At 41.0% G+C, this 22,512-nt stretch overlaps 1 protein-coding gene and 1 non-coding gene across 3 annotated transcripts in view; one reads left to right on the plus strand and one right to left on the minus strand.

The window, feature by feature from the left end:
• The window catches only part of POLA1 (DNA polymerase alpha 1, catalytic subunit), a 267,262-nt gene that overhangs the window by 170,246 nt on the left and 74,504 nt on the right, over positions 1 to 22,512 (minus strand). The window lies entirely within an intron of this gene.
• LOC148090622 (U6 spliceosomal RNA) lies at positions 18,327 to 18,428 on the plus strand. Its single transcript, XR_015713809.1, has one exon. It is a non-coding gene; the product is annotated as a U6 spliceosomal RNA (small nuclear RNA).

A 22,512-nucleotide genomic window follows, 5' to 3' on the forward strand; every position in this document is an offset into this window, starting at 1 on the left:
GATTTTTGGTAATCCAACCATCATCTAAGCTTTCCCTTCTCCCAATGTCAGCCGTTTTCAAGCAGGACTCGTGTTACTTCTCTCACTTGGCGAACATTTATTTCATTCTCATTATATTAGATCGTCTTTTTCCTATTTTCCTGTTCCCTCTTTTTCTGCGATGTGCGTCTTCGCTATAAGATGCTCAAGGAGCAGGGCTATGGATTTAATAAGCACCCTAAGCCTCCACCACTTAACATTCCCATGACACAGGGCTCCTTACTGCCCTTAAACCTTAGTTTTATCTTCTTTAAAACTGGGATAATACTACCACCTAGTTCCCTGAGCTAGGTGGGAATACAAAGGACTTTATGCTGAAAATGTGCTTTGCAAAGATAAAACACAATACAAATGTGAGTTTTAAAAAAAAAGCCAGGGGTCTGAAATCTGAGTACTGCCAAATACTAGCTAAGTGATTTGCGAACAAGCTGGTCTCCCTCTCAAGGTCTTAGTATCCTCACTTATAAAATGAAAGTGGGTGAGATTCCTCCCAGATTCAAAAATCTAAGCATTCAAATTCAACATGTAGAAGTAGCTCTTCTTTCTATCTTGCTTTGCCTTTCAAACACATTCATTTCTTTAATATTAGGAAAAGGGGCACCAATATGTCGAACATAGATAATCAGCACAGCAAGAATATGTTTCCACATTCTAGGTTGCTTTTGAGGGCTATGTGGTTGCAAAATAACTAGAACTAGGTAAGCTCTCACAAGGTGTCTGCATACATCTTTATGCACTTAATGTAAGTGGGTGAGTGTGTTTACAGTATATAAAAACATCCGACACCTTCTGCTGAGCTCTTCCCCCTGCCCAGGAAAATATATACACATCTACATACATATACATATACATATACATATACATATACATATACATATACATATACATATACATATACATATACATATACATATACGTGTGTGTGTGTGTATATCACGGTTCCTCAGTGTTGACACTATTGACATTTTAGGTCAGATAATTCTTTGTCATGAGGGGCTGTTTCTGGCCTCTACCCACTAGATGCTGGTAGTATGCATATGTGTACAGATGAGCACAAAGACACACACGCTCTCCAGTTGTGATAACCAAAATTGTCTCTAGACATATATATATATATATATATATATGTATATTGATTTCAGAGAGAAGAAGGGAGAAGGAGAGAGAGATAGAAACATCAATGATGGGAGTCATTGATCGGCTGCCTCCTGCACGCCCCCTGCTGGGGATCGAGCCCGCAAGCGGGGCATGTGCCCTGACCAGGAATTGAACCGAGATCTCCTGGATCCTAGGTCGATGCTCAGCCACTGAGCCCCACCCCACCGGGCTGTCTTCAGATATTGCCAAATGTTTCATGGAGAGGAAATGGTCCTTGATTGAGAATCAGTGATATTACACTGATGACTCAACATTTTCTCTCTCCATGCCCATACTCAATTGTCAGTTCCATAAGCATTCATTCTAAATCCCATCCACCGTCTCCAAAACTGCAACCAGCTCCAAACATGACAGACGGCCCCACCAAGAGCCTTCAAAACAAAGGGCTGACTTCCATTTCGATCCAATGAGGTAACAAAGCTCACTGTAGCTTTCCAGTGTGGCACTCCCTGCCAATGTGCTGTCCCTCATCCGGGCCCTCACCGCTCACTCGGCCTACCACCTGTCTCCAGCATCACTATCTCCCAAGCCATTCTTCATGCTTCCCCAGTGTTCTTCCTAAAATGCACTCCTTGAAATTAAATTCAACCCCCTTAGCTTGACCCAAGGTGTGGCTGAGGCCCGCCTCATCTTCTAATGCTTCCCACATGCATCCTTAAATCCAGCCTTCCTGAAATATTTTGAGTTCATTGAACAAGCCATGCTCTATTCTTGCTTCTGTACTTTTCATATGCTGTTCCCCCATGGGGGATAAAAGTGTGGGTTCAGAAGTTAGGCTGTGGGATGGTTAATTTTATCTATCAACTTGGCTAGGCCATGATGCCCAGATATGTGGTCAAACACGAGCTTACATGTTGCTGTGAAGCTATTTTTTTAAAATATGAGATTGACAGTTAAATCAGTAGACTTTGAGCAAAAAAAGATAATGTGGGTGGGCCTCATCCAATCAGTTGAAGGCCTTAAGAGAAAAGACTGGGGTCCCGCAAGGAAGAGGGCATTCTGCTGCAGACTGACTGGGCTTGAACTGAGACATCAACTCATGTCCCATATGTTAGGGTCTCCAGGCTGCTGACCTGCCCAGCAGATTTCAGACTTGCCAGTACGCACAATCACGTGAGCCAACTCCTGAATCTCTCTCTCTCTCTCTCTCACACACACACACACACACACACACACACACACAGGTTCTGTTTCTATGGAGAACCCCAACTACTACAGGCTGCCGGTGTTCAAAGCCTAAGAGTACCGCTTACCCACTGTGTGACCTTGGCACGCAATATAATCTCTAAGCCTCCAATTTCTTGACTGTAAAATGGAGATAATAGCTGCAGCTTCCCTACAATAGGGCTACTGTGAGCAGTAAATGTAACCATATATGTAAATAGTTCTATACAGTCTCTGGTACATAAGTGTTCAGTAAATGTTAGGTATTATTATTACCTAACATCTACTTATTTCACAAGGGACTTTATACTGTCAAAAAAAGCCTCTCTGGCCTTCCTGACCCAATGACATCAACAAGTCTGTTAGTCCAATGTAGCCCCCAAAGGACTCTGTGTACCTCAGCACACCAGTCTATTATAAAAGGTAAGATTAAGAGACTACAAGCACAACAATAAAGATACATTTTTTTAAAAATTCATTTGATTTTGAAGGAAAACAAAATAAACCTAACTATTAAAAGGAAAAAGACTACAAGCAATGTAAGCAGAGATCATCTTAGTCATTAAACCTAACACAATGCCTGACACATAGTACTAATTCAATAAATATTTATTTCTTCAGCTCTAGTAAAAGGAGGCAAGCCCCAAGTGGTCCAGCTTGAGAAGAGCAAAGCCATGGATTGATAAGTGCATCTCCAGAACAACAGGACCCTAAAGCTGGTTACAGAAAGTGGCAATTAAACCCACACACTGTACGCATTTAAATGCTAGCTCTTTCCGTGCAAGAAATGGAGTGAATCAGTTTTAATCCCACCTTCAAACACAACGCATGTTAGATAAACAAATGTTCACTCAAGAGAAATGAATTTCTACCCCAATGATAAAGGCCCGTTAATTATAAACTTGACTAAAGTGTACCTCTCCCATACAACTCTTGCTTCCAGATAAACTGATTTTGTTTTAAATCCTTAATTTACAACCTAGACCTTCTGGTAGCTCATGTGTAAAGAATATAAAACACGTTGAATAAACAAAGCTTTCTGAAAGGTTTCTCCTCCCCAACAGACACATTTAATGATATTTATGAGTCTCTCTCAATTACTGCCCCACAATCTGACAGGGCTCTAATTTTGATCTAAACACGTAAAATACCATAAACTATGGCTTGGAACATGTGAAAGGAAAAGTGGACTTCTTTGTCTTCTAATTTCTTGCCCTAAAATGTATATTCATCTTGTGGATTTTTAAAATCCACTTTACATTTTTACTTTGAAAAAAAACTGTTTTTTCCTTTAAAGAAACCTTCCGTGCACAAATTCTTACTCTATTCCTCCTCTACTCCTACCTCCAGTTAGAAACTCGCATCCTGTACATTCACTTGAACTTACGTGCATTATTGCCAACACTGGGGATTATGCCTGACACAGGCCCTGGAGAGCGTGTAGAGTTGGCTTTTAAGTGCACTCGAGCCAAATCTACTCACCGACACAAAAGTTCAAGTACGAGCCTACACTCTTAAATATTAAATTCCCAGGGGAAAAAACAACCCTAAGACACCAAGATGAAAACTAGAGCAGAGGATATTAACCTAAGGTCAAGAAACTGGAAAATCCCTCCAACTCTAAGGACAAATGTGCATATGTGCCTGCATGTATTTTTCTAGGAAGAGGGCTCACATATTTCACCAAATTGGAAATTCTGATGTGTTCAAATCTAAGTACCATTGCAGAGGCCCCAATTAGCCATAAAAATAGCACTTTAGGAATTCTTAGAATTCACGTAATGTCCGTGAGACTAGAAACATCCCTGCCCAAAGGTCTTTGCTTCTTGCTTTGGAGCTGGGTGGTTTTGGCCCCTACAGTGTATTTTCCCTCACGGAAAAACATGTATGTGTCAAAAGGCTTGGAGATTTGGTTCCCTGATTGACTCTTAGAATAAGTCTTCTGGGGGGCTAATTAAGACACGGCCAAACTATGTCCGTGCTTTAGTGAACATCAGTGCTCAGGCAAGTTTCACACAACTTGATTAAAATTGACTCAAAGTGTCTTACTTCAGTAATCACTTAGACAGAATGAATTTTACATTAGTGGGATCAAGCATGCACCGGGCCTCAGTGGAAATGAAAAGGGCTTATAGTAATAGGATTTATAAATCCACCCATTAGGTTAATGGCTAAATGATTTACATGTAACATTCTCCCCCACTCCGCCTTCCTTCACCCTTTAACTCAGTAAAAACTATGCTTGGCATTTTCCACTGCAGTGCCATACTCAAAGGAAATAGCCTTTCTATTTTGGGACATTCTAATTTCTAATAATGGCTTGGGTAGCTACCATTAACTCTTTCAAAGCACAAATAATTGACTAATAAAATTAAGTAGTCTATAAGGCCTGAAAGTGCTTAATTGATCATAATTGTCTATTTGAGAAGAAGGCGTTAGGCTGGCTACGCTCAGATAATGAAGTTGGGCAATTCTGAAGCACTGCAATCAAGATAATACAACTAAAAAGGACATTAGCATTTTCTAGAATCTGCAACATTTCCTTTATAACTGAGGTCATGGGAAAATCTAACTCGAAAAGTTGCAGTTCTTGGTCGCCACAAATGGCAGATTTCACAGGTTGCCGCTTGTCACTGCTAAGCACCTGGCCTGAAGCTCAGCCCTGCAGAGCACCTCGCCAGTGGTCTGGGCAGCCAGGAGCTGGAGAGTGACCAGGTGCTGCTGTGACCATTTTGATGGAAGCATTTTTGATTTCAGGAATGCTCCTTTTTAGGACTGGTGCGTGATAAGATAGTCAGGGTGCTATTCATCATTACTTTCTGTTCTGAGGGAGGTCAGAGGAGGGAAAACTTTTTAAGCCCAACACCTCGGGGGCAAGTCCCTTGCTCAGTACCAGAGCTAAATACTAAGTTCTGTTCTATAATGGCCAGTCTTCATGCCCTACTGCAGCAACTCTATTTCTTACAAAATGATGTCTCTTGCCTCATCCCTTTTATAAGAAGTTCAGAAAACAGATTCTGTGAGCTAGCTATGTATGATTAAAATACGGAAGGTTTCCAATTCAAAGAAAATTCAGAAAGATGGTCTCGTTTTAGGGAAATATAATTGTGTTCACCTGTCCAGATACATGTGTTTTAGACACGTATTCAGGCATGCCTCTAGAATGCTTTTCTCTGTTTAAGGATCAATAAGATAATGTATTCCCATTTATCAATCACATGTTCTCCTGTCCCATCATCTTCTGGGAAGAATCCAGAGAAATTTCGAAAGAAACAGATAAATGCCAAGTTGAGAAAAGTCATTTACGATGCAGGTGCAGAACATGGAGAATACAAAATGTCAATATATAAGCTATACAAGATTTGGCTACTGCTAAAAAAAAAATTCCCTTTACTTTTGAACTTCATTGCATTTCCACTCTCTAATTTGGCCAAGGCTCAAGAACTTCTTATGGATCACAAGAAGCACTGTTCTAGTCTTTTCATTTAGAACCTCAAAAAGTTATTCATTTGTGCACTACCAAGTACTTCTGAGCAGTTCTCATGCGCTAGATGGAAAGGAACAATAAGGTGAATGATTTGGACATGATCCCTTCCCTCTACAGTGTGTGGTATCTAATGGAGACGCAAATATGCACTTGGAAACACACACACACACACACACACACACACACACACACACACTCTAGAGGCCCTTGAGGTGGGAGCTAGGGAACAGTTCATGGAAGCAGACTGTACATAGGGGAAGGTGAGCTATAGAAAACAACAGAAAAAGGTAGGTGGGGGAAGAGTGTGAAGATCCAAAGGACAGAGGCAAACTCTCAATGGCAATTAAAGAAAATTAAGTTTTAAAAAATAAAAAGGTTTTGCAACAAGAAGAAAATAAATGGACACATACAATAGTGTGGTGAAGGCCTGGGGCGGGGGGTGGGTGAAGGGTAGAAGGGGTCAATGGGAAAAAAGGGGACATCCGTCATACTTTCAACAATTAAAGATAGATTTTTAAAAAGTATGGCTGAGATTAGAATGCTGAGGAAAGTGGAGAGAAAGAAGGCAGGAGAGGCCTAATGTGAAGGGCCTTGTAAACCACATTAAGGACTTTAAACTAGGGAGGAACAATCAGGCTGAGTTAAGAGGTCTCTCCGGTTATAAAACACGCAGAGAATACATGCGGCAGGGGCAGCAGCATCCAGCGAGGAGCGATGAGGCTTGAAGAGCGTAACAGTCGCTGCACTGGGGACAGAGAATCGCAGGTATTTAGGAAGGGCAATCTGCAGGGCTTGGCGACGGGCAGGCTTTGGGACATGAGGAAGAGACAGGCATCAAAGACGGGACCTATGTCCCCGGCCTAACAACTGGATAGGCAGACAGTGCTGTCACCCACCGAGACAGAGAATCCAGGACGGGCAACAGGCTGGGGAGCAGAACCAGCTGGGCAGTTTTGGAATTGATGAATATGTTATGCCTATGGACACCTAGTTTCTTTCATATGTATACACACACACACACACACACACACACACACACACACACACACACGATGTCTTTATTGATTTCAGAGAGAGGAAGGGAGAGGGAGAGAGAGAGAGAAACATCGATGATGAGAGAGTCATTGATCGGTTGCCTCCTGCACGCCCCTCACTGGGGATCGAGCCTGAAACCAGGGCATGTGCCCTGACCAGGAATCAAACTATGACCTCCTGGTTCATAGGTCGATGCTCAACCCCTGAGCTAAGCCGGCCGGGCATCTATGGACACCTAAATGAAGATCACAGGGAGGCAGGCAGGAGCTAAGATGTTCAATGGAGGGGTCGAGGGACTTTTGGGGCTAGGAATTCCATGGTCAACAGAGATGCAATATATGACTAAATGAAAGTAACGTCAGCGTGTAGACAATAACAGAAGCCACTGAAACAGATGGCACAGCTCACGAAGGGGCAGCAGGAGAAAGGGCGATGAGGCAAGCTGGCACCCAAACCACGGTAATGGTGCTCCCTGGGTCTCCTGAACGCTCATTTCTCCTCCAGCACCTTCCTTTCCCTTTCAGCTATCAGATCTCCATTCTTTCTGTCACAATTTGCAGGTGTCATACAAACCAGTGACCATTGGCAAATCTGATTGCAGGCTGCCACAGTCAGACAGCCAGGCACCACACACTGACCTTTAAGGAGAAAGATCCCAACAGGTGGCTAGTGCCTAATACAAATAATTGTATTAAGCCTCCGAACAAGGTCAAAAAGGGGGAGCACCTTGCCTTTTCATGAGCAACAAAAACAGCTACAGGCCGCGACTCAATAAACAGCAAGCAAACCCTCTGCAGTGGCTCCCCTCCTTGAGGCAGTGATGGGCTCAACAGGAAGACTAAACATCAATCAAGTCACTTCACAAGTAAAGAGCCTCCTATAGCTCCGACCTAACCATCATTTTCCTGCCTCTCTTCTGCATTTGGGAGGGGGAAGGGCATTCCTTTTTATGTCACATTTGGTGCCATTTATTAGCGGTTCCGATTTCTACATATCCAGTAAAAGAAAAGTTAACAATGGGGGAAGGGTTCCCCTGGTTTCCAAAGAATATTCTTCACACCCTTCAAAAGAAACTACAAGTCATAGGTGATTAAATTAATTGCCTTTGTCACTAATTCGCTTTGATAACATCAAATGTCTCCCAGTTCTCATGGACCTTTGACCTCAGAGCAAGCCACTGTTTTGACTGAACGGGCAGCTGTAGCTCAGGGGGTGGGAGGAGCCAGCGCAACCTCCAGAAAGACAAAGGCCTCATCTGGCCCAGAAATTCCACCGGGTGGTAAGAAGCCAGGGGTCCTGCAACCTGCGGGAGGACCCCATGTGCTGATCTACGGCCTTTCTCCCTGCCCTTTCCGTACAAAAAAGAACTTTCCTCCCCCTGCAGACAACCTCCTCTGCTCCCACCACCTTAAACTTTGTGGCTGCGAGGGGGACGGGCGCGGCTGGGAGGAGCCACACACCACTGGCACGTCGGCCCAGAGAAAGAATCCAAGCAGTAGATCGGATTCCTGTCAGCTGCCAAAGAGCCAGCACTTCAGCTGCTTCTCATTCTTTATTTTTAAATGGCAGGATGGGCTCAAGGGCACGGGTGGCCTGTCACACGAGAGACTACAGATTAAAAAAGATAAAACCGAAACCCTCCAGGGTGCGCAGACTCACACAAGATTTTGAACTGAAAAAGTGCTTTAGCAAAGTCGTATAGTATCTTATAAATCAGTTGAGTGTGTTTCTCTTAGTGACACGGTGGGAGGAAATTGGTTATGGGACAAAAACGAATCTAACTACAGATTGGTCCTTAGTCAATGGGACTAACACATTAATTCTCCTGTTACTAATCTGGAAAAGACTTATTTTTAGAACTCTGAACCCTGAGCATGAAAATATTGGGATGCACTGCCAATGACAAAGTTACCTACTTGATCAGTCCCCCAAAACAAAAGAGCACGTAAAATTAAATATAACTCACAAAAATGTAGAGATGGTTAGGAAGAAGTTACCTACGCAGAATACAGAATGTGGTTTCTTTTTTCCCTGTACCACCACCAGATCATTCTCGACTAATTCTTAGAAGCTGAAGACCAACTTGGATTTTGATGTATAAACTGCTTTTGACGATATTTCATTTTAAACAGATAAACACTTTTTAAAAAATGCAAGCTGAAGACACCCTTTTGAGAAACTAAGGAGACAGATGTGGAAGCCATTTGTTTAGATGAAGAGGAATTTTCGCTTTTATAGGAATACAATGATTCATGAAGAGGAAAAAAGTCTGTCATCAAGTTTACTTCAATAGATACTCTTGGGTTTGAGGCAGCTTTCTAAATATGGCCACTGCTTTTCTTCACATCTCATCTCTCCTGAAATATCTCAAACTACCACTAAACAAACATTACTTTTATTGTCTTTGTTCTTTGGCATTTTCTGCTTAGTTAATATACTGTGCCGGAGGGCAAAACCACAACTCTGGTACTAGAGCATTATATACTTGCTTTTACTGCTTAGGAAGCTGGACAAAAATACCTTCTGCTTTAGTGATTTATCAAAAACAAGCCATCTTGAGAGTATTAAAAACATTAAGAATACAAGAAACCCTGACAATAAGTTCAGAAATAACAGCTCTCCTTAACTCCTAAGGAGATGGAATAAAAGAATAGTGAAGTTTTTCCAAGAGCTTCTAGCAAAGAGGAAAATCTTTTTTGGTTTGTCTTTTTAACAGAGATACCAAGGAGATCTAAAACAGGAAAAGAAAAAGGGTGGGGGGCACTGGGTTCAAGCTGGGGTAATGCTTAAGAAATTCTCTCCCTCCATCCTGTGCTCCAACGCCCATCGGCTGCTCCCCTCTCAGTGGCTCGGTCTAGAGGTGCAAGGTCTGCAGGGGTAAGGTACTGACCTTCCACGCTCCCCCGCCTCCTCAACAAAAGAACAAGGTAAAATGGCCAATGTTCCTCAAATTTTTTTGTTTGATAAACAAACAAAAACCCCCTCACAATGCCCTATCCCTTCAGATTCTGCTATGACCCTATTAAGCATCACAGAAAAAAACGATCGCTTTTCTGCAATAGCCCCATCTGCCAATATTTTTCCATATTACTTGCTACAGTTTATACTTCAAAAATAGATGCTTTAATCTATGTCAAATATAACACCACAATTCTGAAGATGCATTTTTCCACTATGAGCTATGGCTCAGTCTCTGAATCCCCTTAATGGTCTACAAAATTATGTGTTCATGTATGTAGACATTTTTCTGGGTAAAGAATCCACAACTTTCATCCAATTTTCAAAAGGGTCATAGCCCAAAAAGGATGAGACTCCCCCCAAAACTTGTAGTGATTTCTCAGTTATGTCAAACCAGCTCTGAAACAGTACAGGGAGTTGCCTGGCGTATGTCATACCCACGGCTGCTCTTGATTTATCCAAGAGATCACCAAAGAGGAGCGACTGGTCTTCCTGGCTCCAGTGCCACATATAAACCCTTTGGTAACCATCCTAAAAATGGGTGTCAACCATCAGTCACAAGATGAGAAGAGAAAAAAGAGATGAGCCTTAACAGATCTGACTACTATTATTATCATTACAGAGACAATGTGTCATTTGAATTAGGAAAGTCTAAGGGTTGGTTAGTCTGCTATCTGTAAAGATATCAGGACAACTTTTATAGCTGGTTTACTCAATACATTGTGAGCTTCTACTACGTGAGTATTCTTACGGGTGCTGGGGTGAGTCGAGGGGATGATCTGATCTGATCGTTTGAAAATGTGCAGGCAGGAGCACAGAGAATGGGTTGTGGGAAGCGAGGAGCAGAAGCAGTAGTCTAGAGGAGAGATGCTATGGGAGCGGCAGAGATGAATGGGAAGTAGAATCAGGACATGCTGAAGTTTGAGATGCAGGGAGTAACATAAAAACCAACGTTAAATCCTTGACTTCTGGCTTGAGCGATGCGTACACGGCGATGGCTCTTAAATTCAAGATGAGATAGCAAAAACATGTTTATGAAATTAGTAGCAATAAAGTTGGCTTTTAAAAATCTATAAAATTATCTGTAAAGGTGGATTGGAGACATTCTTGCACCAATGAGGATGCGTGTTGATGGTAGACTTCAGATTTACCTGATCCTTCCTAACACTGGACCACATACTTTATCAACTGCAGGACCCTTGCTCCAGCAAAGAAAGAGTTCTCCTGCTCTCTCATTACCACCAGTTCCCATACCAGTACTTAAAACCCCTCTTCTCTCCTTTACTGCCTAATTCTACACCCAACCCTCTTGAATACGACCAACAATCTAACGTCATGTGTCACTCAGAAGACCGAACACTTCAGTCAAGGTTTCCCAAACAGATCCTTTCCTAGCTCATGCTACCAATCTCTTTGCAATCCTGGGAGCAACCCTCCATGAATCCTCCAATTCAACAAGCATTTACAATAGGCTCAGCACTGAAGGAAGTACAAAAGGAAGTTTACTGCCCTTAAGGACCTTAAAAGACAAATGTGATCACTTCCAACTAAGCAGTTTTCACAGTCTGACAATGAAAAGAACGGGTCTTAAGAGCTGTCCTGCAGGAACATAAAAACAGAGTGACTGAGCCAATCACACCGCATCCCATACGACGGCCGATCTACTGAAACCTGCTATCTGGAGGCAGGCCCAAGTCTCCAGATGAGTCCAAAAAGAGAAGGAGCATGGCTCTGGCTCCACGCAGGAAACAGTCCCATTGATATTAAAGGGGAGGGAAGGCAGTGTTAATAAAAGAGGAATGGAACAAATGTCCCTGTCCTACCTACTGCACTTCAAAGAAAAGGAAGCCATGAGGTATGAGAGTCCAGTTCAGGGACAGACATAAAGTCTGGAAACCTGGGATCCAATGAGCCAGTATGTCCTTGAAGGCCTAACTTTCTCATTTCTTTGTAGTGCAAATTGTCCTTCCTTTTATATAAGAACCTCCAGCATCTTTCATCTTTCCCTTCCCACTGGTGCCTTCTGTTTCTAGAGTATCAATTTCTCCTAAATGAAGGGTTACTCACCCACCTGACAAATAGCCTGCACTGACAGCCTGCACTGCTCGAGACGCGGTGCCTAACTCTTAGAAGAACAAAATGTAGTCCATGCCCTTGAGGAGCTTGCAATCTACTTCCCAGTTATTCACAATGGTCTCATTTTCTTATTTATCTTTTAGGGGTTGATCCCCTCACCTCATACTCAATGCATAAAACCTATGCTGTCTTTTAGCTTCGTTCTCAGAACTTAACTCAAATTTTCTTTCAAAGGTCAGCAGCCCCCTCTCGCCGTAAATAATGGTCACTGCTTAGATTAGATCCTTCAACAATCATCTGAGCACTACCCTAATGAAATGAAAAGGTACGTCACCATTTCCCTTTCATCATCACTACCCTCCAAGAGATCCTAATGATAAAGCCCACACAGGAACATGACTTGACACTGCCAAATTTCCCATGGGGGGCAAAACTGCCCCCAGTTGAGAATTACTAACCTACATCAACGATGCACTGTGCACATGCTTGAGAAGTGACTGATTTGTCATAAAGCACATGAATTCCAGCCTGGCTGGTGTGGCTCAGTGGAATCAGCAGCATCCTATACACCAAGAGGTCATTGTTTCAATTCCCGGTCTGGCACATGCCGGGGTTGCAGGCTTGATCCCCAGTAGGGGGCAGGCAGGAGGCAGCTGATTGACGATTCTCATCAATGTTTCTATCTCTCTCTCCCTCTCCCTTCCTCTCTGTCTAAAATCAATAAAAAGAGCCTGGCCGGGCGTGGATCAGCAGTTGAGCATCGACCTAGGATCCAGGAGACCGGGGTTCAATTCCCGGTCAGGGCACATGCCCGGGTTGCGGGCTCGGTCCCCAGCAGGGGGCTTGTAGGAGGCAGCCGGTCAATGACTCTCTCATCATTGATGTTTCTCTCTCTCTCCCTCCCTTCCTCTCTCTGAAATCAGTAAAGATAGTTTAAAAATAAATAAATAAAATCAATACAATCATATTTAAAAAAATAAAGCATACTGATTCCCTGACATATGTCTATTGTCATCAAGATTACTGAGAGCATAGGATGTTATCCAAGATGGATTTTTTATGTTCAGGCAAATTTACAAGTCTCCAAATATGCCAGGTATCTTTCCTTTGCCCATCCACTTCCACTCTCTACCCTGTTCTCTGGGAGGGAAGGCTGACTTAATAAATTACATCAAAAAGCTCCCTTGGCCCCTAATTTACAGTTGAGTTTTGATAATCAGGAACACTGCACAGATCAGGGTGAAAGTGAGGACAGGTTATTTATGACCCGGGCTTTTGCCCTGACTGGTCACATAGAGGCTGGCTAGATCCATCGGCCTGTGACCAGAAGACCCTCTTCACCCCACTCCCTCTTTCTAAGTTAGGCATCTGCTGCTCCTCTCACTCCTCTTTGCCTGAGAGTGCAACATCCCTGCTACCACTAGCCTCAGAGCTCACACACTGTCTTGCGATTTTAATACACCATGCCCACATTTTGGTAAATGATCCCTCTATCATATCCTCCTATTGATCCCAGTGTCATCTCTTTCCTGCTGGGGCCCTGACTGATACAGCAAATACATTTTAAAATTTATCATAAATTCTAAAAACAAGCAGCTTTAAAATGCTCCACTTGAAGCTCCATCCTCCTGAAAACAGGCACACAAGAAGCATCACATCTTGAAAATCTAGGCTTTTTAAATTTGTGAAGACATGCCATGAATTTTCTTTAAAGAGCAAACCTGTGATACATCTTTATTGTGACAGAGTAACTAAAAATGCTCAAATTTATATATATTTTTAGCCTTACGCTATCCCAAGGAGAAAGAAAAAGAGAATACTACCTCTGTCTTACGTAGCCTCAACAATTTGGCAATCATTTTATGTTACAATTATTACATATTCACTCACATCATTAGTTTTCCATACATATTTTAGGTCTTTAATGACACTGTACGTTAACACTGAAGACCAGGACTATATCTTACATTTGCTTTCCTCACACTTACTCATGCCTTGCAAGAGTCTGCAATAGTTCCTTTAAGAGAGAATATATGCAGTAAATATCTGTCAACAATTAAAAATAGTATCAATAGAAACAGAACATAAGGAAGCAGGAAAGCTAGCCCCGAGAGATATGCTCACTTACTTTAGTATCAAGAGATTTTGCCACCAGAAGAAAAATAAGAGCTTCACTGTAAGGTGAATGTAAAATTTTAGGAAAACAGCTGTATACCCATCAAGATTATTTTCCCCCAGTAGCCAACATGAAACAGAATTTACAACAGAGGCAGGAAGAAGAGTGGGTGGAGTTAGAATAGAAGGAAATGAGGAAGCGCCACAAGAATTAATTACTGGTAATTACACATGCTACAGCCTCTCTTCTTTCTCTACCCTCCATCTAATCAACAGTGGGAACAGATGTGGTCTGTGGTATTGGGGAGGGGGGTGCCTAACAGCTGTCTGGAGAACATGCCATTAAAAAGCAGCCTTGTCCACAGAAACCCAAGAATTTTACTGTTTGAAAGAAAAGAGGTAATGAGTAATGACCAGCCTTACTTTGAACTTCAGCTCGCTCAGGCCAACGATAACTTTTTCTCCTGACTTCTGATGAACTATGGCAGTAGCTTGGATATTTTCTGTTACAAGAATGCCTCAATATTTGCATCTATTTCATTTATCTTATCTGAGTACTACTCCTGAGACCAGTACAAAGATCCAGCTACTCCTTATTGAGTAAGTAGTCAATAAATCTTAACTATGCTATTGATGACCACCTGAAAAAGTCTTCAAATCCCACTACAGGAAATACCAAATTAGGGTGAAACAGTCCCAAATTTGCTCAACTGTCCTTCTGGATGTTCTTCCATGGGGTAAGAACTCTAAACAACATGGAAATCAGGACATCCCAGTTCCCGTCTTAAAAATTTAAAGAATGTAACATACTCTCGCCCATGGATTAATTTAAAATACAACACAACCACCAAGGCTTTAACAGGAAATGCAGTTACTCACAAAACAGAAGTTTCAGCATCTTTCTGGTAAGAAGCTGTTTTTGCTTCCTCCCAAGTCTGATGACTGCCAGCTGGGCAGGGCTGGAGGGAGGGTGGATGGCACTGTCACCCCATCTGGGACACCCCAAGGCCCAAGGAATGGAGACAGGTGGCACAGATCTGGCCTCAGGAACTATCGTGACAGCAATCTATGATCTGAAACTCCCGTGCTGGAATAGCAGGGGAGCTTTTTGACTTCGGAACCAATTAGGTTCTAAAAAGCTATAAATAAGTCCATTTGTTCACAAATCCAAAGGGATATTCAAGAAATGATTGATTATGCCACTGACTGACAGCAAGCACACGACTGCTTTTGCTCAAACACTGACTGTGTTGGAACTTTTGAAAGTTCTCGAGTAGCTTTAACAATTGCAGGTTCTTCTTAGGTAACGGGGCACAGGTGTATAGGCACACAGACTGTTTGAGAGCACACACATCATGTGCACTTGCAGGACACTATAGTAATTTCCCATGTCTGAGCTTATTAAATTGAGCTTGCGTATTCTCAAATTTACTTCTGTGTAGTTTGGGGGCAACTTCAAAAATTTCATTCAGCTTCAGGATATGCAAATTGCACGAACTATGATTCAATCCTGTTGGGGATAATCAGAGGAAGGTGGAGCTGGGGCTGGGAAAAGGCAAGGAAGGTAAAAGCTAATGGCAGAACAGGAATGAACATTTTTAGAATGAAGCCATAGGAGAAATAAAAGAAGATAAGTGCGAGCACACCTGGGACTCAGCACAGTACACTGAGAGCATCTAAGAGTCAGCCGTGCGGCAGAGTGGGGGCCAGGGAGCCCCGGGGGGGTGGGCATCAATCTCTGAGGTTGAAAACCAGAAAGGCAATGAAGAGCTAGATAGAAAGCCAGCCATGGGGGAGGAGGGAAAACGCCTCAGAGCATGCTGATTATCTGCAACCGAGCAAAATGTATACCGAACAAGGGGTAGTAAGTGAAAATGAACAGTTAGTATCCCTCATTACTAAATAAAACAGTATAAATGAAAGGGTCATTTGTATTAGGTTCATTAGATGTATTTAACTGAATATAAATATTGTTTATTCCTAAGAGCTTCCACAGATCCACTCTCAACTTCGGACCCCCTGTGACTATTTTTCCATGAAGTCTAAAGTCCTCAGACGTGCCCGGCCGGCGTGGCTCAGTGGTTGAGCATCGACCTAGGATCCAGGCGATTGCGGTTCGATTCCCAGTCAGGGCACAGGCCTGGGTTGCGGGCTCCATCCCCGGTCAGGGGTGTGCAGGAGGCAGCCGATCAATGACTCTCATCATCGACGTCTCTCTCTCTCTCCCTCCCTTCCTTTCTCTGAAATCAATAAAAGCATATTTAAATAAATAAATAAATAAATAAGCCCTCAGACTTAAATTCTACATCCATGACAGTTTTCAGGAACTTCTTCCTCCAGGTGAGAGGACTATTTTCTTTACAATTCACCAGATGAAGCTATGCTTTTTGGTGTGCCCTGCAAACCCACCTTTTGATTCCTAGAAATAATTTTAGTTATCTGCAAAAGAGCACTTAAGAAAGTTTAAATTAATCCTTCATCCTGAATTATGTTGCTTTTCTGCATCAGCAAAGACACATTACCATGCAAAATAATGAGCTTTTTTTTTGTCTGATAGAGAATATATTTGGGAGAGAAATGGGAGTTTCTGGCAAAAAATAAAGGCTTCATTACTTCAGCTTTAAATGTAAATTAGGCACTCAGCAGCATGCAAGTTAGGACAATTTTCCTTACGCAAGATAAGATGAATTATATTTTATTCCTTAGTTCTTAACAAGAGTCACTTCCTTAGACATACCTAACCCTTAAACAAAGGCTGTTCTTTGTCACAGCTAGGGAAATGTTTTTATTACTGATGTTCTTTAAATATGTATGAATAAAACCCTCTCTTCTATACTCATGTTCATAACAAGCTGCTACTTAGGCAAAGAATATGTATCTAAAATGAATATAAAAATAAATGGGGGAATATTTGCTTTCTCTGTGAACATTACATATGTCCCAACTAGTGGAAAGGCCTTTAAAAAACACACAGCTGTCTTTTGAGGTTCTAATACTGTCTGACTTTGCAAGAAAGTAGTGGCTTTTAAAAGTGAAAAAGGTATTAAACACACACGTCTGATCGCACAGAACCACACTAACAGAACTACCGGGGTTTCGTGGGGTTTTGCTCTGGTTTTTAAAAAGTAAGCACTTCTTTCATAGTCATACAAGTTTCTCCATCTATCTGGAACTCTGTCCAAATGTCTCCTGTTCTGTAACACCCTTGAACAAGACCTATCCAGTCCCGTCCTTCACCATGGCACAGTGCTGGTCACCTTCAGCAAACAGGCCTCTCCATTATATTCCGCCACTCGGGAGACCTTTCTTTCGCAGGCAAGGATCAAAGACATTTCTCAGAGTGTTCTGGCCCAGTTAATCCGAATACATTATAGGATATTGCAGCTGTAAACCTGAAGTTCCCTAAATCACCCATGGCAAAAGTTACAGTCCTGGGGTGCTGGTCTGGATTTTTCCTTTGGTCCTGCCCCACTTGAATATACAAGTAAAAAGAAGAAAGGGTCAGTGGGGTATGCTCCACATAGTACTGAATTAACCTGTAACACTTACGATCCTACCATGGGATATCAAATTTTTAATATCAGCTTTACACTTGAGAGATTCTCAGTTGAAAAATGCCTTTTCAAGCTAAACTCTCAAACTAATATTTAATCTGCTGAGTACGGCTGACCTAAATTTTTGCATCATGGAATCTCAACTATGTGAATCATTTTAATATTGTTAGTCAGTTATTTTCCTTATATGATGGCTGTGCATTTTCTAAGTAGTGCAGAATCACATTCCAACTTTTCTTTAGCACATATCCACAGAGTGAAGGGAAGCTGGACATTTTTATTATTACATGAGTTTCTACTGCAATTCCCACTGCTGCTTACCTATAAGATCTATTACTTAGGAAGTGCTAATTAAAAGTTTATGTATATTTTTAAAAAGCATACTTAAAACACATAGTTTATATCATATAGACTGGCTCAGTAAATATATTTAGAAACATAAATCTTGCAGATAAAATTATAAACAATGGCAGAATTGATAGCCTTCCCCCAAAAAACTAAGTAGAAGTTAGATTATCTAGAACAATGCTGTCCAATACTAATATGGATAGTGACTACCATGCCTATTGAGCACTTAAAATGTGGCTATTATGGCTAACTAAAATTTTAATTTTATTTCATTTTAATTAATTAAAACTTCTATTTAAATAGCCATCTGTGGCTAATGGCTACCATACTGTATAGTTCAGATCTAGAACACTGATATCTATAGAAATAATGTGCATAAAGAAAGCTCTTACGTGCTCGCTTTGGCACATATACTAAAATTGGAACAATACAGAGATTAGCATGGCCCCTGTGGCAGGGATGACACGCAAATTCATGAAGCATTCTATATTTTTGACACAAAACTGTCACAGGGACGTAACATTCAGCAGGGAATATAGTCAATAATATTGTAATAACTATGTATGGTGCTGGATGGATATTTGAATTATCGAGGGTGTAACTGTCTAACCACTATGCTGTATACCTGAAACTAATATAAAATAGTGACCATCAACTGTAATTGAAAAACAAAATAAAAAAAATAAAAACAAACAATCCAAAAAATAAAATAGCCAAAAAAAAAAAAAAAAGCTGTTAATTGGAAAGTATTTTAAGAATGAATGGTATGGAGACTGAAAAAAAGATAGAGTAGCCTTGTATTTTTATTGACTAAAAAAATCAATAAGAGGCTTTTAAAGGACAGTTCTACCCAAAAGAATCAGACACTAAATCTTAGTTTTTGCTTTTCATCTCAAATGATCAACTTGGTGTTAAGAATACTTACAGATATAATCTAAAATTTCACAAAACAACTAAATTTGTCTGTAAAAGATGGCACTGTGACAGTTCAAAGGGGACAAACACATTTTCCCATTTTTTCAGGCCAAAACTTTACAACAGGAAAGAGTGGTTGGCTAAAAAGCAGAAATGGTTACCACCATACATATACATGTACATTATATATTCCACCTGTGAAATTCAAATTAGGTAACTTAGATGAAAGGGGTCCGTGAAAACTACAGAGCACCATGCACATATCCTGAGTGCTGCTACCACCACGGCTGCTGTTACGGCTCTGCCTTCAGGGAACTCACAAACTGGCACCTGCCAAGGCTTCGCTGGTTGCTGCAGGTTTTGGTGGACATATAGACAATGATACCACTTCATTTGGATTAGTGAAACCATGAGAACTGATGTGGACAAATGCGGCGGTCAACTGGATCTTAAGGCTGTTTGTTTGTTTTTAATAGTAAATTGGGTGGTCCTTTAACCCTGACTGTGCACAGCTGATATACAGGCAGTAATTGAGAGGCAATATAAGAATCTAGTAAGTGAAACTGGCTCACAGTTCCAAAGTTTGAGTCTCCATTATACCTCAAGTCATGCTGTTCCTCCTTGAAGGCAACTACTCATGTTCCCTGGATCTTTTATAGGGAATTCTAGTATATTCCTTAATTTTAAATATCAAACATAGATGTTTGGGTCCCAGGATTTTCTAGGTTTAAATTTAGATATCTCCTCCATTTTCAAATAAATTTATTTGACCTCCATTATGACAGATTAGCCTTTCCCATTAAAACAATGCTTTAAGAAGTAATTGGTTTTAAGAACAAGGGTTTGGCATCCATATATCATATGAAAAACATAAGTGTAACTGTCTATAAATATAAACAGAGTAAAACTAAATTATTGGCAGTACATGAGGTCAATTATAAGGGATTCACACATCCTTTCCAATATATGACTATAAGACAAAAAGAAAAAAGAAAAAAGCCACCCTCCTAGGGTAAAACCGACCTGCACAATGGATATGGCAATATTCTGCTGAAATTAACCAAGAGACTGTCCATGCATATGCCTGGCCTCAGAATCTGAAAACCTCTAAATGTTTCTAAAGGTGATCTAAGTGTAATCTTAGGAGGCAGGCCTAGAATGTGGCTTGTCATTTAGTAAATTGGATTATAGTTTGATTCAAAAAAATTGTGTGAACAAAGGGAAATGGTCCCCATAGAAATAAGCCCAAAGAACCAGACATTGTCAAGCTTTACTGCTCAGCATTATTCAGGGAAACCCAAATAGTCTGTGTGGCAGGTGTATCCTAATCATGGATTATCTAACCAAGTCCCTTTGTTTTGATTCCGTTCTCACCAAGCAACCTTGTGATTGTAATTTGGCTTCCCATGTGGCTTGTCTATAAAGAGAAAATGCACTAATCTCTCAGTTCAACCTCACCAGTCTAATTAACAGCTGTAGTTCTCACTTCAAATGAACAAATTGGCATTAGGGCATGTACATGTGAGCCTGACCACGCACAGTGTGCCAAGAGTCAGATTTCTGAGCCTTTAAGAATATAAGCTCCTTTCCCTGGCTAGTGTGGCTCAGTTAGTTGGGTGTTGTCCCATGCACCAAACGGTTGCTGGTTCGATTCCCAGTCAGGGCACATGCCCGGGTTTCAGGTTTGATCTGTTTCGCTCTCATATTGATGTTTCTCTCTCCGTCTCCCTCTCCCGTCCTCCCTCTGTAAAAATCAACTTAAAACAAAACAAAACAAAGCAAAAAAGAATATAAGCTTCTTGTTCACCACTGAACCTTCTGTGCCTAGAACAGTGCATGGCTCACTTACTGCTCAGTAAATATCAGGCTGAGATCCAGAGACCTAAGGTGAATTCTAATGTCTTTCAATTCAAATTGCAATATGTACTAAAAAGGAATAAATGTTCAATATAAAATGACCAGAAAATAAAGTCCATTGCAAATAAAATATTTAAGTATCATAGCATTAATACGACCTAAAACTAATTTGATATAATATTTGTATATTTGATATAATAAGTATTTGATATAATAAATATTAAGAAATTAGAAATGCTTTGTTTTCAGGCCTAAAATATGCTTTCTTCCATCCTTTTACTCTTGAAAAATCTTCCCCATGAAACGCAAAAGCACTCAAACTCATTCGGAAGCTTGACATATTTGGTACTCATGAATGCTCACTTTTTAAAGTGATAATGGTTTTTCCCACTGAAACCATTTTGAAAAGAGTTAGCCCAACATTTATCCTTTCACCTTTCTCTAACTCCACAATTTATTCTAAATATCCAGTTGAGCTATTTCATATCAAATCCAATACAGGCAACAATGACTAGAAAGTGCTGCTAAGTCACCCAGTTCCATACTGTGAATACAGCTATTAAAGTCTGTCTCAATTGGCTAGAATGTCACAAAACCAAAAAGCCCTGACATTCTACTCCAGCACTGGACAAACCCTCTCACAGAAAATAATATAGCCTCTGGATGACAGAAAAAAAACTACCTGAAGGTACTAGAGAGTAACCAAAACCGGGCCAAAAATGGAGGGAAGCCAACTGTAACTGGAGAAAAGGAAAGACTCTGGGCCAAGTGGCCCATTTTTCTAACTTTTTGCCTGAGGGCAGTCACCATAGGTGCTGTGTGGAGCAATAGTCCAGCTGGATTGAAGAGCTAGAAGACACACACAGTAGCTGATAAAAAGAAAAGACACAAATTACCAATATAAAAAATGAGAGAGGCCCTGGCAGGGTAGCTCAGTTGGTTAGAGCATGGTCCTGAAATGCCAAGGTTGTGGGTTCAATCCCTGGTCAGGGCACATACAAGAGCCATCCAATGAATGCATAAATAACTGGAACAACAGACCAATGTTTCTCTCCCTCTCTCTCTAAAATCAATTTAAAAATTAAAAAAAGAAAGAAAGAGAGAGATGGCACCACTACCAACTCTACAGCTATTAAAAAGACAAAAAGGGAACATTATAAACAACTCCATGCCAAGTAACTCGACAAGTTCCTTAGAAGCCAAAAACAACAAAAGCTTACTCAAGAAGAAACAGATAACCTGAACAGTCCTATATCTGTTAGAGATGGAATTTATAGTTTAAAACTTTTACACAAATAAAAGCCCAGGCCCAGATAGCTTCAGTGGTGAATTACTTTAAACATTTAAGGAAGAAAAAAATATCAATTCTCCAAACTTCCCCAGAAAACTGAAGAGGAGGGAATACTTTCCAAGGCATTCTGAGGCTAGTATTCTGGTCTGACCGAGACTGACAAAGATATCACAAGAAAAGATAACAGTATCCCTTGTGAACATAAATGTAAAAATTCTAATCAAATTCTTTGTTTTAAAATTTATTGATTTTAGAGAGAGAGGGGAGAGAGAGAAAAACATCAATTTGTTGTTCCACTTTTTTATGCATTCACTGGTTGTTTCTTGTATCTGCCCTGCCCTGACCGAGGATCAAACCCGCAACCTTTGTGTCGGGATGACACTCTAATCAAGACCCTAATTCTTTTTAAAATACATAAAAAGTATATAAGTGCTTTGATTAATTTCTCCCCGCCACCTCCGCCTTCCCTCTGAGATTTGTCAGTCTGTTCCAAGCTTCTAGGTCTCTGGATCTAC

This window comes from Miniopterus natalensis, chromosome X, assembly GCF_054644295.1.
Source record: "Miniopterus natalensis isolate mMinNat1 chromosome X, mMinNat1.hap1, whole genome shotgun sequence".
In the NCBI taxonomy this organism is placed as follows: domain Eukaryota; kingdom Metazoa; phylum Chordata; class Mammalia; order Chiroptera; family Miniopteridae; genus Miniopterus; species Miniopterus natalensis.